The sequence below is a fragment of the Adiantum capillus-veneris genome, chromosome 11, assembly GCF_014529385.1.
Source record: "Adiantum capillus-veneris isolate H3 chromosome 11, ASM1452938v2, whole genome shotgun sequence".
Lineage (NCBI taxonomy): Eukaryota > Viridiplantae > Streptophyta > Polypodiopsida > Polypodiales > Pteridaceae > Adiantum > Adiantum capillus-veneris.
In genome coordinates this window covers 15,247,993-15,253,743 of record NC_140941.1, presented here as the reverse complement: position 1 = coordinate 15,253,743, position 5,751 = coordinate 15,247,993, and the positions used below count along the sequence as shown (strand labels likewise).

General features: G+C 46.7%; 1 long non-coding RNA gene across 1 annotated transcript; it reads right to left on the bottom strand.

Annotated features, from left to right (window-relative positions):
- Positions 1 to 1,309: 1,309 nt before the first annotated feature.
- LOC147446920 (uncharacterized) lies at positions 1,310 to 2,421 on the bottom strand. Its single transcript, XR_015189703.1, has 2 exons — positions 1,534 to 2,421; positions 1,310 to 1,444 (listed from the first exon to the last, which is right to left on the bottom strand). It is a non-coding gene; the product is annotated as an uncharacterized LOC147446920 (long non-coding RNA).
- Between the last annotated feature and the right edge of the window lie 3,330 nt (positions 2,422 to 5,751).

The following is a 5,751-nucleotide window of genomic DNA, read 5'->3' as shown; positions in this document are numbered from 1 at the left end:
GAGAGAGAGAGAGAGAGAGAGAGAGAGAGAGAGAGAGAGAGAGAGAGAGAGAGAGAGAGAGATTTCTCTAGCACAGGTGCATGCTTGCAGGCAAATAGCATGGACGCTATCCGAGGCGGTCTCTCTCTATTTCTCTCTCACACGATGCCGCGGCCGGTAGGCGTTTGTAACTGTGTGCTCACTGTTCTGTGGGTCCACGCTTTGGCAAGCTGTACACAGCTAAGTTAAACAATGGGTTTATAGTTTCCATCTACCAATCTAGCAATCAAGGAGGTAGAGAGTTCGCAATAGAGATGGAGACTTTGGGTAAGATTACCATGGACGCTTGGGGCCCTTGCTAGGCTACTGCAAGGTGGGCGAAGAGTAACATCAGAAGCAAATTGCATGCGGGGCACGAATTTGGTAGAGCTTGTGGGTGAGATCATGCGGAACTACATCCATGGCCACTACAACAAAAAAAGGTGTCATCGACGCAGCGCGTCGCTGTGAACCTGTCGCTATTTGCGACCCAGGTATAGACGTAGATAGCGACGCAGATTGCCACACTCATAGCGACGCATATTGCCACACAGATTTCCACGCACATAGCGACGACCATAACAGAAAAAAAAATTCTTGGGCAGAGGGCAGGTAGCCTGGCTTGTGCCCAGTTAAAAGATGGACACAGCCACAACCAGACTTCCTGCCTTCTGCCCAAGAAAGTGAGCAGCACCAAAATCAACCATGCTCCCGCGCGCAGAAATTTTGGCAGAGTTCCCTTTGTTTTTACATAAACTTTTAAAAAAAAAACATATCATGTATACGCCTCCTACATGCTATCCATGTAGGATCTCACATGAAATTTAAGGCCAATGAAAGACAACCATACCAGCTGAAAAGCATAACCATAACTTAAAAGCATAACCATAACGAACCATAACCATAACTTAAAAGCATAACCATAACTTAAAACCATAACTGGCCATAACCACTTTGATCAAAACCATAATGCAGATAACCATAACCATAAACAAAATTAACAATAACCATAAGCATAACCAAAAAGGGAAACAATAACTGTCTATACAATGACAATTACAATAATCATAACCATAAGGGAAACAATAACTATCTGAACACTAACTGTCTGTACAAAAAAGAGGCACAGAAGCGTGTCTGTGTCTCACAAAGCATATATATGAAATCTGGTCCACTAATGACTAGGCGTCGCAACCTGCACATAGAACAACTCACAAAATTAGTATTGATATTACTTCACATATACTGACTTAATTAAATCAACTCACACATATTAACGTCTCACCTCAAGCGATCAGCGAGACTGTAAGGCCTCCCAGTCTACAGGCTCTCCTGAAGCTTCAAGATCATTCAGTACTTCATAGATACCTCTACGATATCCATCTGACTCCTCCTCGCGTGTCGGAGCTCGATGCATCGCAAGATTCTGCGTTTATACAAAAATCAAAGTAATAAGAATACATGATTCATTGCGTTTTAAAAAATGCCATAGTTAAGATTGGATTAGAAACTCACAAACTCATAGCCAAAGGTGTCGAAGCCTCCGCTGCCAAGATGAGATGTCCCCCTAGTCATCTGTCGTACATGCGTGGCCTCACGCTGCTATCTGAACCGCGTGGCCGCTATCCGCTCATCCTCCTTGATCTGCAGCCACGTCTCGTGTGGGATGCCCGAAGGCTTCGACGAGGCGATCCTGAAAGCCTTTCGAGCTGCATCTCGTCGATGTTTCACGATGTCCCATGCAACACCCTTGATCCACCTCCTCGGAACAACGGAAGAACCCGGAGCAGGCTGGTACTCTCTCATGATGGTCTCCACTATGTAATTGACTTTGTCCTTATCTTGATCACCCCAAGACGTTAGAAGGCTGGTCGAAAACTGCAGCTCCGCGAGCTGGCGAATCCGCTATCGCATCTCAGTCCTGACTCTATCCATGTCAACAGAACCATCTTCCTGTACAGTATAGAGCTTGGAGGCACTAGGATCGTGTGCCCCCCAAGGTGTCCGAGGTGTGCCAAGAGGTGTGTCCAGAGGTGTGCCTGGGTAGGACGGGGGTCGTGAGCGAGGAGGGGTCGAAGCTTCTGTGGACCCTCCTCCACAACAACTACCACCTCCACCTGACGATCGCCGAGATCGGTGAGTGCTCCTGTGCTACGGAGATGAGGACGTACCCGCCTTTGCCCCACCCCTAGGTGTTGAAGCGGCCGTGATGGGAGAAGCAGGCGTCGTACCCATAGGCGTCCCCCCCCTAGGCGTCGGACCCTCGGGTGTGAATCCCGGAGGCGTAGTACCCGTGCCTCTGGCTACCCAGTACTGAGAAGCCTCTGCCATCTGAGGAGGCGTTATCCGTGTAACGAAGCCCATGAATGCATCTGCACTCATGGAAGCGGGATCTGGAATCTGGTCTGCCATACTAAAGTCCTGCACAAAGAAAGTAAAATAAAGCGTCAGAACACAGTTGTTTAAATTAACTTTAAGCTTAATTTTAAATCAAAGTCTTCACATAAACACTTACATGCCTAGGCCTCGATGAGTGAGGCATCATCGATAAGATCTTGCACCATATCATCGTCTATCTCTAATTGCAAACATAACTCTGCCCCAACTCGTTCTGGCAGATTGTCTTCATCTATTGCATCTTCATCTACAAGTGTCAATTCTGGCTCGTCTGCGTCATCCCTCGTATATCTGTCAGCTTCCTCTGCCATACCTTTCTCCATCTCATCTAATGTCACAGTAGTATGGACGTCGTCTGACTGACTTTCCTCCAGGAGATCTTGCCCTTCAAATACTTGTTTATTTCTTGGAGCAACCTGAACCACAAACCACCATTGTCGCTCTCTAGGGTCCGATACAAAGACCACTTGCTCGCAATGTTCGGGGAGAGAAAATGTGTCGCACGCATCTGTCCAAATCTTTGTAGAATCTATTTGCACAAGTTTGTTTCCATCTCTGCGTACCGTTGCATTGCGACCAGAAGTAATCACCTTGAACCACTTCACATCCAACAAAAACATCTCAAACCGCCTGAAGCTTACTTTCAGGATATCTGACACCACAACGAAACATGTTTTTTATCCTAGGAATAATAGGGAAATGCCGCAACACTTTAGTTGGCACTGTCTCGCCAACTGCATCTTGTTTGTAGCGCATTGCTCCGCACTTAGGACACGAGAGACAATCTGCGAATTCATTGCGAAAAAGAATGCAATCATTTGGACATGCATGAATCTTGTTGTAGTCCAAGCCAACTGAGGTCAGAAGTTGCTTTGCGTCTGGCCTGGAGGGGGGCATTTCATTGCCAGCCGGGAGAAGTTGCTCCCGCAATAACCTGTTTAAGCCACATTAAATTAAAAAGCTCTCCGAGCACATCACCGTTGCAATCGGAAAATCTCTTTTGTAAATTACGTACCTAAACAAAGCAGTGATGCTTGCATCTGACCACCCGTACATTGACTGAAGATTCAAAAACGCCAGACAAGTACGAAGCACAGATATTTTGGCGCCTTCATAGATTGGTTGACGTGCCAACTTCCTCAACATGTCTTCAGGAGATAAGCGCACGGCTTCTGGTGCTGCTTCGTTCGCGTTCTCCTCGCTTGTCTGGAAGAAGGCATCCAGCATCTTCTCCATGCCGTCGTCTTCTGTCTGTAAGCCCTTTTCTGCTTCCATCCGTGGCTCTATATTGGTCGGACCTTCACACATAATCTTTTTTCTGTCTTTCTCAGATGTAGGTGCTATGTCGCGGAAATCAATGCCCGTTCCGTAGGAGTCGTATTGCAGATTCTGTACGGTTTCTCTAGCAAACTCTCCGTACTTGTGCACATGCTCATTACATATCCTACGCTTGCGTAGGATTTGATACTTGTAGAGCGTGCACGAGCATGCAATCTTTTCCTCCATGTTAGTTGATGACGTTGCCATCTACAATGATTATGAATGTTGTTTTAATATATATATATATATATATATATATGTACTCCTCACAATGTAAACTACCTCGCATTCTCTAGTCATGCCCAATCTCTGTACACCTCGGTCTAGAGGTGTACGGAGATCAGGACCACCGGGTCAAAATCTCGTCTTTATTGGTCAAATCCTATATGGGTAGACACATACGTGCACTCCCACGTGTACATGGCAATGCATGTAGCACGCAAAACCCCTTTGCCTCTTTTAGTTCCATAGTTTCTTCTCTGTCTACGTACCCTATCTCTCGTTCTTTCTCTCTCGATCTCACTCGCTATCTCTCTTTCTCTCTCTATTTCCCTATTTTCCTAGCTCTCTGCCATAACTCATGGAACTCCATCTCTCTCTCTCTCTCTCTCTCTCTCTCTCTCTCTCTCTCTCTCTCTCTCTCTCCTTCCCTATCTCTCTCTAATGATCGAACGAGCGACTGATCGAGGGAGATCTAGACGCCCACGACTGCGGAGGACTACACAACATCGACAGAGGCTGCATCAGAGGATCTAGCTAGGTCACTTTGGCTCGACATGCACAATGCCCGGTCAGAGTACTGACCATGGAGGATATCTACCTATCCCAACTAGCTCGTTTAGCCGTTTAGTCCACACCCAGCAGTTTAGGATTCCATAATATTTTATTTTGTCATCTTCTTACTCTGACTTTGTATCAAATCCATCACATTGTAACTTTCTTGTCTCATGTCTCATAGGTCACTTTGGCCTTTCGAAAACGTTAATATAACATTTCATTTCATTTCTCTCTTTAATTTTCATTTCCTAAGCATACATTAATTCTCTCTTTCTCTCTCTCTCTCTCTCTCTCTCTCTCTCTCCTACACACACACCTCTCTCTCTCTCTCTCTCTTTCCTACACACACACACCGCTCTCTCTCTCTCTCTCTCTCTCTCTATTTCCTACACACACACACACACCTCTCTCTCTTTCCTACACACACACAGACACACACACCTCTCTCTCTCTCTCTCTCTCTCTCTCTACCTCTACCTCTACTCTCTACCTCTACCTCTACCTCTACATCGTGTGTGTGTGTGTAGGAGAGAGAGAGAGAGAGAGAGAGAGAGAGAGAGAGAGGGGTTGGGGAGGGTGGAGATGGACATAATACCTGCGCAGCAGGTTTCGACCAAGATCTGAGCAGGCGAAGATGGCCCCTGTGCGCGGGTTTCGCTTTTTTTTTCTCCCAAATTTTTTGGCGTCGCTATACGCGTTGCTATACCCGTCGCAATACGCGTGGCAAATAAAGCCTTTCCACGCATATATCGACGCACACTGCGACGTGTATAGCGACGCGTAGCGACGCACGCTAATGACGTCGATATACACGTGGATAAGCATGGCCGTCGATATAGACGCGTCGATATCTTCATTTAGTGTTGTAGTGGGCTTTTGGAAGCAGATCGTGGTGACAAGTAGGTAGCATGGGGGACCGAGTTTTGCAGAGCCGCAAGAGTAGACCGAGTCACCAAGCCAATGTGTGGATCGAGCATGAGAGAGAGAGAGAGAGGTTGTGTCTGAGCGCAAACACGAAGAGGAGGAAAGAGGGAGAGAGGCGCATAGCAATGAGGTGGTTGCACAGGTGAGAGGTTGCGCAGGGCTGTGTACAGGGCGTAATGGCGACGTTGCGCAAGGCTGTGTACTAGACAACCCGGGTGTCACGGCGGCGATAGCAAGGTTTGCCATTTGTCTTAGAAACAAAGGATTCCTTGGGCATCTTTGGAACTAATTAATTAATGAAAGTGAAGTTAAATA